Source organism: Sitophilus oryzae, unplaced genomic scaffold, assembly GCF_002938485.1.
Source record: "Sitophilus oryzae breed Bouriz unplaced genomic scaffold, Soryzae_2.0 scaffold_1745_pilon_pilon, whole genome shotgun sequence".
Classification (NCBI taxonomy): domain Eukaryota; kingdom Metazoa; phylum Arthropoda; class Insecta; order Coleoptera; family Curculionidae; genus Sitophilus; species Sitophilus oryzae.
The window spans coordinates 208,311-218,911 of record NW_022146441.1 but is presented as its reverse complement, the minus strand read 5'-3'; the positions used below and the strand labels follow the sequence as shown (position 1 = coordinate 218,911).

The 10,601-nt window shown below is 30.3% G+C and overlaps 1 protein-coding gene across 1 annotated transcript in view; it reads left to right on the top strand.

Moving 5' to 3' along the window:
• The first annotated feature begins 4,315 nt into the window (after positions 1–4,315).
• Positions 4,316–10,601, top strand: part of LOC115882044 (ras-like protein 3) — a 32,800-nt gene continuing 26,514 nt past the window's right edge. Inside the window, exon 1 of the mRNA XM_030899865.1 lies at positions 4,316–4,457. The gene's annotated coding sequence lies outside the window, so the exon portion shown is untranslated. The remainder of the gene's footprint in view (positions 4,458–10,601) is intronic.

Genomic DNA, 10,601 nt, shown 5'->3' with positions numbered 1-10,601 from the left:
CAAACAACATTAACTGACTGTTTGCTTTGATTAATAATAATTGCTCCAAATACTAAAAAACTGAATTTTGTATGGGCATTAGACAGTGTGATAAAAAGTAACACCTTAAAAATGATATTTCATTTTTTAATAAATGCTTATTTATAACTACAGAGACTTTAATTTGATAACTTATTATTATATTGATTTCTGACTCAAATCCACATTTATTTATAATAATTTAATAACGAACACAATTAAGTATGTAATTAATTAGTATATGGGCGCAAATAATGGTGTTATATTTAATTAATGGTATACTCTTTTATAAAGATTTAAATAGTTTTCTTTTTGCATACAAATGGGCTAGTAATATTATCGTTTTGCTAAAAACGATAATATTACTAGTCTGTACATTTTGTACATTTGTTGCTTTAAAAACAATCTAAAATGTCAATATTCCATTGATATATTGATAAATGAGGTCTAAATTATAAGAAAATGCATTTTCTACGAAAACTTGAAGGGATAGGTAAAAAATGGTATAATACAATTTGATAGACAATTTAATTGTGCATCTGATTTTCCTAAAATATACAGGGCATTCCATTTAAATTAAAGAAGTTATTGCCGTTTGAAGCTAATAATTATTTAAAATAAATTTTTAGAAACTCTGTATAAGGTGGTATTATTTTTATTATTGCAACACAATAACTGATCAATAAATAAACTTCATTAAATATTTAGTATTAAAAACATTGATACCCTTGGAGAAATGAAGCTTTAAAATTTTTACTGTAATTTCACAAAATTGAAAATATTTCAAAAACGGTAAGGTTTAAGTATAATAAACCTTAATCAAATTTACCTTTATTTTAATCGTAGAAACTAAAAATGTAATAATATACAGGGTGTTCCATTAAAAAAATACAACTTTGATATTTTTTATTTATTTGAGACACTCTGTATCTTGTAAAAATATTTTTAAATTGTAGCTCTAATAGTCCTTCAACGAACCCCAAACTTACAATTTGTAAAAATATCATCGTTTAGCCACAATACTCCGTGTCGTATGTGGTGAACAACCCTGTATAGACCGTCTAAAGTAAACACCTAGTATAGTTTTGATTTCAGGACAGTTCTTGTATTTGTAATATTTTTTTTTAAATAAAGGCTGAAAAATATATTTATATTTTTTATTTATTCATTAATATCTCTTAGAGTTATGTAAAGTGATCTGGAAGGAAGCCAAAAATGCAGTAATATACAGGATGTTCTCTTTTAAAAAAATCATCCCAATCCACTCACACTATTTTGAGCGACCCTATAGAAGTTAAAATATTTTCCTGAAATACATCCTAGGTTGGTACTTAAACAAAATTCCCAAGTTTTTTATTCTCGGACCTACAGATGCCCGACGCACTATTGCCGGACCCTGTATAAATTATAGCCTTTCTTTTCTCAGTATTTAATGATAAAACACTTAATAATTTGTCTGGATTATGAGGAAAAACTAATCTATTTCGCAACTTCGTCTATTTTCGCCAAGACAGCACAGACGCTTGGTCGTGAATATTCATTAAAACGTCAGTTTGTATCAGTTTTACCCTTGTTAACTGGTGAAGAATATTATTGGGTGGCTATATAAAAAAAAACGGTATTTTTCAAGAAGTTTTGCTTGATTTGCTCTATTTAAGACAATATTATTTTTAAATCCATATACCGTGTGTCTCACTAAGAATAGCTCTCGGCTGTATCTCGGAAAGTATTAGCCGTTGGGCCTACGGAAAAAAATATTTATAACTAATGGGGCTATGAGAAATTGCTGGAAATTATTTTCAAGTTTGTAGAACGACCGCTAGAGGGCGCAACTGCTATGGAAAATAAGAAAATATAATTTTTACAGAATTTTGCCTAGATAATGGGTAGTACTATAAATAATACCTTCATAATTTTCAGTAAATTTTGGATTTTTTTCGTTAGAACCATTTTCCCATATCTGCTAAAATAAAGTGGTGGGGGAAGGTTAGATTTATCTTTATTTAACTGTTAATAACTCCGGACTGGATGATCAGAATCCAACAAACCAGGGCTCGTTTAAAAGAGCGTTTCTTACTCTATATTATACCATAAAAATAATAATAATAAGGTTTTGAACGTAGACGATAGGGGGCGCTTTCTTACAATTTAACAAACATAGCGCGTTTTTTCAAAAAAATTAAATACGATAGTATGTGTTATTTTAGCTGATAGTAAAGAGTAGTAAAAGCTTAAAAATTCAGCGAAAACCGCATCTTGATATCTTCTTTCAAACCGAAGATATTAGCAAAATTATAATAAATACCAAAAAATAAGCCCCTTAATTACAGTGGTGGCCAAAAGTATGGAAACTTTTTTAATTTGTCATTTATGCTGGGAAATTAAAATATGAAATAAAACGACTTATATAATCGTGACCTACAAATAATTTCCTACAAAACCTAATACATTTAAATAAAAAATTACAGCTATCAAAAAAGATATAAAAAATTATGAATATTTTCTTGGTCAAAAGTATGGAAACTTAAGAAGAATGTTTATTAAAATTCAAGATAATATAAAAATTACTAATATTTAGTGGAATATCCCTTTGAATTAATTATTTCTCTACATCTTCGTGGCATCGAATCGATCAATCTCGTACAATCTTTACTGGAAATGGCCGCCCATTCAGTTTTTAGCACTTCCCATAATTCATTTTTATTTGAAATAGAATGGCTTCGAATTTTCCTATCCAAATGGTCCCATAAATTTTCTATGGCGTTAAGATCCGGAGACTGTGAGGGCCAATCCATTAGTGGAACATTATGTTCATTTAACCAATTTTGAACAAACTGAGATTTGTGCTTGGGATCATTGTCTTGCTGGAACAACCATCTGAGTGGCATTTCTTCATCAGCATGAGGCAGCATATTATTATCCAATATGTCTTTGTACAAAAAACGGTCCATTATCCAACCTGAGCGAGAGGACCAACACCTGAGCGAGAAAAACACCCCCACACCATTATACTCCCACCCCCATGTTTTACTGTGAGCATCTGGTACTTATGGCTGTACCGTGTACCTTTTGGTCTTCGGATATAACGTCTCCCGTCACCACCAAACAGTTGAAACTTGCTTTCGTCGCTAAACAGTACATTCCATTTCTGATAAGACCAGGTGAGATGATCTTGAGCAAATTTAAAGCGGGCCATCCTATTTTTCTTTGATATTAGTGGTTTCTTCACCGCGACTCTTCCAAAAAGTCCCATGTCATCCAACCTTCTTCTCACCATGCGTGCAGACACCGATATTCCCCTTTCACCCATTTCTCGAGAAATGTCTGTGGATGTTTTTCTTGGATCTCCCATTGATATTCTCTTCGTTACTTTCATTGTCCTGTTGCACAACTTTCTTGGTCTTCCTGACTTAAAAGCTGTTGAAACGTTCCCTGTTTTATTAAATTTACGAATTATTTTCGAAACGGTGCCTTTTAAAATGTTTAAATTTTTACTTATTTGAATTTGTTTATAACCACTCTTGTATAATTCAACTATTTTATTTTTTAAATCCGTAGAGAAATATTTAGACTTGGGCATGATGTTTATATTTATCTGAAGCAAATCGTACCGTTTATCAACTTAAACTAAATAATTTTAATGTATTTATTTATGGTTTCCATACTTTTGGCCACAAGAAATCTATTGTTCTCCTACAAAAACTGCTAAACAGATTTTTTTCGCTGTGTAATTTTTGGAATACTTTTATTTGCTGATAAGCTGTTCATTTATATTCCTGAGAGTTTAAGCATAGCAATATTTTCTGTGATATTTTAAAAAGTAAAACGTTTCCATACTTTTGGCCACCACTGTACCTTATTTTTACAATACAGTATCAGTAGCCCTCTTGATTAGGCCCATTCTAACAAAAAAAAATAAGATAGAAACAGTTAATTTATTTTAAAATCGACGAAATACCATAATACCAGATGTATTAATATCTAATAATTAAGATATTAATAATAGTGAACAAGAAACGATGATTCAGTGAAGTCATGGTAGGCTTTGGAAAAAAGTTGCTTTTCGCGTAATAAATAGTATAAACGTCAAATTGTTATTAGAACAACATTTTGATAATCTTAGCAGAGTTTTTTTTATCTTTTAAATGCTATGGAGATTAGTGAGAGAATAAAGGATTATAACAAAAACAATCGTGTTTTTTTTTTAATTTTCACGAAAGATACGCTTGCGCCATAGATGTTGAGGTCTGGAAAAAGCGGGAAATGCTGTGGAAAATGATTAGTGCGCCGTGGAATGTCGGAACAATCGTTTTGAGAATTTCCACGCGAAAAACACGCGTCGAAAGATTATTTTCTCGAGAAAATCAAATAATTTTCTTAATTTTTTTTTTGTATTAAATATAAAATACTGAATATTTGTCCAATTTTCCATTTTATTGGTAAGTAAAACAGCAGAAAAGAAATAGTATTGTTAATTTTTTATTATTCTTTTACTTAGTTTTACATTTTTTTATATGTATGGAAAAAACCGAAAAAATTACATTTTTTGAATTTTTTTCAAAGGTATATTTCCAAAGTCTTAGAAAGTTAGTAATCATAGTCATAAAATGATGAAAAATTCAGAGTTTGTAGGAAATTTTATGTAGATTTAGAATATATACACGTTTAAGGGATTAGATATCTTGGTTTTGTGAGAAAAATTATTTTTTAGACCCTTGTTTTGAGATATTTTTGATGATGGTTGAAACGTCTCCTACATCCATTACTGTTCTCGTAAGACTACAATGGTCTATATTTTCTTATTCTACGCCTTTTAATTAGTAAATAATAGTAGTTTTAACAAAATCGGTGACAACAAAAATCGGCAATTTTCACGACTAAAAAAATGACACTTTTTGGCTATTTTTTACACTTTTTCAAAGACCTTAGAAAAATAGTAATCATAGCTATAAAATTATGAAAATTTCAGTGTTTGTATGAAATTTTATGTAGATTTAGAATATATACACCTTTAAAGGGTTAGATATCTTGGTTTTGTGAGAAAATTTATTTTTTGGGCCCTTGTTTTGGGATATTTTTGATGATGGTTAAAACGTCTCTACATCCATTAATGTTCTCGTAAGAATATAATGACCTATATTTTCTTATTTTACGTCTTTTAATTAGTAAACAACAGTAGTTTTAACAAAATCGGTGACATGACAAAAATCGAAAATTTTCAGGACTATTATTGTCGGAAAAAACGACAGTTTTTGACTATTTTTTACACATTATCAAAGTTATCTATATATTTTATACTTTAACTTCTATAGCGCAATACTCTGTAGAAGAAAAAAATGTGAATTTTATTTGGCGCGCAAATCGTACGTATATGACTGAATTTCTTTTATGATCGGAATTTTTCATTTTAAATTCTGTAAATTCCTGAGCTCTGTTGTCAAACAGTTTTGCTGAATGCTATTTTATATTAAAATACAGTTTTACAAAGAACTCTTACATTACAAGAATTTTACATACAATGTAAAATGTCTAAAAGAATGCTTTATCGAGGGGGCACTTTGTAGTGAGTAAAGGAAAAATCTCTAAGGGTTTGAAAAATTATAAGTTAAAAATATAGAATATTTTTTATTTTTTTTCTCATAGCAACTATTAAAATTGACTTATATCTGTCAAAAATAGTAGATAAAATAGTACTTTAACCGCAAGAGTAGATTAAATGATACACGAAAGAGAATTAAAAAATATTGACTCAAAACTGACAACTAAAGTGACAGCTTTATTTATTTGTCAAATTACATAGAAACCAACGCCAACCCAGCACAATATTTTTTCTACTCGTAATAAATTCCTTGAAATAATAATTTATATAATATGGAAAATTCTGAAAACTGCACTGTGGTGATATACGAGTAAAATACAGAAAATCAACAAATCTGGGATAATATCTCATATAATATTATAAGGCTTGTAAAAAAGCACTCAGGTTATAATAAGTGTTCCCGACATTTTCTCTTATAAGCCATGCCAAGTAAAAATAATATTCACTGTCTCAGAGAATTAAGTAAACCTAGAGGGGTCCTACCCTGGATCAGGGAAAAGCAGACGGTCCCCTGGAGACACAGACCGGAGCACAGGCATAGCAATGCCTTCATCCCTAATTCTAAAATTATAGTTCATATCAGGTAAATTTTTAGTCACGTTATTCTAACCGAACGAAAGTTATTCGTTCTCGAAGTGTTTCCAAAAAGGTGGTGGCGATATTTGCCTCAAAAGCGGGTTCTCTGTAAGATCGAAGAACTGCAGAAACTGCGATCCTGAAAGAGCAGAGCACATGTCACTGCGAGACTTTGAAAAATTAAGATTAATAGTATCTCTATGTTTGATACTATTGTTACGTTTTTCGTCGGTTCCGTGTGGATAGAAAGTCACAATTTATTTAAACACTATTTATTTAACACTAATTAACCAAAACAATAACGATAAAAGACTTAAAGAACTATTTACAAACGATTTATAACTAAGAATTTATTTTGAATTTTAGCGCGTCAACTGCACTCGTCGATTTATAACTGCCCTCTCTAGGCCACAGCCGCCGGCTTTTATACCTACAGCTAAAGGTTACTAGAATAGTCCATAGATCGTTAGGTGCATAGAGAAGGTTTCGAATGTTCTCGTATGTATTACTCCATTCCAGTGGGACTCGATGCTTCTCGAATCTTCGACATAGACAAACAGAAAAATTAAAAGACTGCCAGAAGACATACGACGCGCAGGCAAATGTACCTGTAGCGCATCGACGCAAGTGCCGAAATACGTCCATCTAGCTATCTGTGTTTCGACACTAGTCCGTTAGTCTTAACATATTCAGAAAGAACACGCTAACCTCCAGCGTTGCCAATTTGTGGGGAATTCCCCAAATTTTGGGGAATCCGGAGCCGATTGGGAGTTTTGTGGGGATTTTAGCAATAGGGGGCGAAAATAAGGGGAGTTTCAACATTTTATTGCTGATTGAAAATGGCGTAAAATTTTTAGCTTTAAAAACGGAGCGGGACGATATATTTTTCCCAACTTAAAAATTATAATCTGCTTTTTACTTGTGCTTCCCTTTGCAAATGCTTCAGTTGAAAGAAAATTTAGTGACCTCAAATTATTTAATGACTACTAGGGAAGGGATTAAAAAACAAGGAGGTAATTTACAGTTTAATCTCTCTAACATATATAATAAATATTGTATTTTTATTAAAATTATTTTTTTTTTCTACTGTGAATCTTCATATTCTAGGCCTGTAAAGGTAAATAATTCCTGGAGCCATCTCGAGGTATAGTACTCAAGTCGGAGCGAATCAATTGATAGCACGATGAAAAGAAATAATAGCCATCATAAAACTGTAAATATGTATATAACTAGTACAATGTAGCTATTTAACTGTAAGTACAATGTAGCTAGATATTTAGTAGAATAGGGGTATTATAAATTAATACAAAATACAATAATTGGTCACTCTTTCCATTCCCATTCAATTCTTCCCATTTAATCATTTTCCCATAAAAAAAGGAAAATTAAAATTAAGAGTGCCGTTAACCAAAAATAGTGAAATAAATGGAGATAGTCAAATTTTATATTAGCGTGTAAGACTTTGATTAAAAAGGTGTAAAAGGATTATAAATGCTGTATTTATATCCTTTAATATCATGATAATATAAAAATTGAGTAGGTATCTCCATTTATATCACTGTTTTTGGTTAAGGGCACTCTTAGTTTTAATTGCCTTAAAAATAATAAGTATAATAATAATTTAAATCTCCCGCTCTTTCATAGTTCGTACCTGTAGCCAAGTTGAGGGCGCTAAAAGCGCAATCTCCCAACATTTTACCACGCGATTCACCACTCTCTAAACTATTAACTTTCTCTATGATCTTCGAATGAATCATTACGGTGTCTATTTTTTTAATGCGATGTTAAGGTCATCCGAGGGCGGGCCATATAGTTAGGTTAGGTCGAGTCCTCACCGGTCCGCAACACTATCTTGGGATCATCCTCCACAAGTGGCACACAAGCTACCACCTTCTCCAGCAAGGGTCGGGAACACAAAACACATACACAAGAAGAAGTGCGAGCGCCTTGCTAAATATTGGAAAGTGAAATTGACGTTTAAATTTGACACTGTTGACAAGTCTACTGCTACTAGCGCCCCCAATATCGCTTGTAGGGACTACGGACTAGATTGTCACGCATGGCGGGAAGTTCAAAAAAATAAAAAATTTTAATTCTTCATTTATTTTTAATGATGACATACATAAAATCACAAAAAATACACCATTTTTTAAAAATATGTTTAATATCAATATCAAATATACAACAGAAATTAATTTCACCACAATAAATTAATAAAATTAAAAGAATAATGTTACAAGTAGATCAAGAGACAAAATTAATTATAACAAAATTGAAAAAAATGGCTTCATAGATGGCTTAGAAATGAAGATATATATCATAATTTTGAAAGTAAAATTATATGGGAATGTCATATCGATCATCATTTTTAAGCCAACTGGACGACTATTTCAAACATACAAGCTGAGTTCGTTCATAGTGCTCTGAGAAATCTAGATAAACAAAGAATAATAAATATATAATATTAAATAAGTATTCCAGGGGAAAAGAGAGGAATAACCTGTATCGTCTCTGATATCCGTCAGGGTATTGTTGAAAGTGCCATCTTTTTGCTCGAAGCTTTGGCTCGACGTTTTCAGGTCGATCAAAAAGATGACATTTACAACAATACTTTGCCGTAAGTTTCACAAATCTCAGTAGAGGTATTGCCCAGAGAGTACAGGTATTGCCTCTCTTTTCCTCTGGGATGCTTTATATCTGTTGTTCTTTGTTTATCTATATTTCTCAGAGCATAATGCCAAACACGACTACAGTATATAATAATTTCAATATCCTAAGTGGAAAGAAAAAAGATCACCTTTCTGTTCTGTACTATGGTCCCTTTCTTCCGATGGCTCATCTCGTTGATATTTAGGATGGTATCCATAAAATATATATTTTACTATCGGTCCTGTGGGATGAAAAAATATAAAATTCAATTTGATTTGATGATCTTTTTCTGTCACCTAAATCAGGAGAATGACAATGAGCATGTTAAGATGAAAAAAATATATTTATCAACACTTTTACCTACACGTTAGTCCGAGGAGTTTTATCAAAAACCTATATTTATAGATTTTTTTTTTAATTTTTTTTTATTTATATTTTTATTTTTTTTATAGATCTTTAAGGTTGCAGTGATAAACCCCCCCCTCTTCCTCTTACTCATTCGACATCTACAACTACATCTCTGTGTTTTCTTATTTCTCTGAGACCAGACTTGTTTGTACTAAACTTTATTGCTCGCTTTTAAGAATCAAAAGCACTCGACAGTTTTAAGCGGTATCATAATATTTGAGCGAAATCTTTGACATGCATTTGCAATTTTCTTTTCTAAGGCTTTTCAACAGGATATTTATAGAAAATAAGTGTATATCGCGAACATATTTCATTTCATTTCCCATTAAAATTTATCCCAGTTACATTACCGGGTGCGTCTCAAAAGTGGCTCACCCCTATAACTTTTTTATTTGTTCTGATAAAAAAACATTTGGTATGTCAGTATATGACATAAATTAGAATTGATTGACGTATTCAATTGTTTTTGGTCACTTCCTGTTTCACCGGCAATAACTACAAATTTTGATTTTTAAATGGCACCCTCGGTATTTTTTTACTATATTCGATAGAAAATGAAATTCTGAATAGAATGACATATTATATGTCAAATTTTGACATTTTGGCATATGGTTTATTTGAAATTGTAACGTGATGTTTATAATGACGATTTGACTCGAAATACCAAGTGTGTGGTACCAAACTATTCGTAAAAAATGCTTTTTCCAAATCGATAAATCGATAAATCGATAAATCGATAAATCGATAAATCGATAGATCGATAGATCGATAGATCGATAGATCGATAGATCGATAGATCGATAGATCGATAGATCGATAAATCGATAAATCGTTAAATCGATAGATCGATAGATCGATAGATCGATAAATCGATAAATCGTTAAATCGATAAATCGATAAATCGATAAATCGATAAATCGATAAATCGATAAATTAATAAATTAATATTGATTAATCAATAAATCAATAAATCAATAAATCAATAAATCAATAAATCAATAAATCAATAAATCAATAAATCAATAAATCAATAAATCAATAAATCAATAAATCAATAAATCAATAAATCAATAAATCAATAAATCAATAACTCAATAAATCAATAAATCATAAATCAATAAATCAATAAATCAATAAATCAATAAATCAATAAATCAATAAATCAATAAATCAATAAATCAATAAATCAATAAATCAATAAATCAATAAATCAATAAATCAATAAATCAATAAATCAATAAATCAATAAATCAATAAATCAATAAATCAATAAATCAATAAATCAATAAATCAATAAATCAATAAATCAATAAATCAATAAATCAATAAATCAATAAATCAATAAATCAAT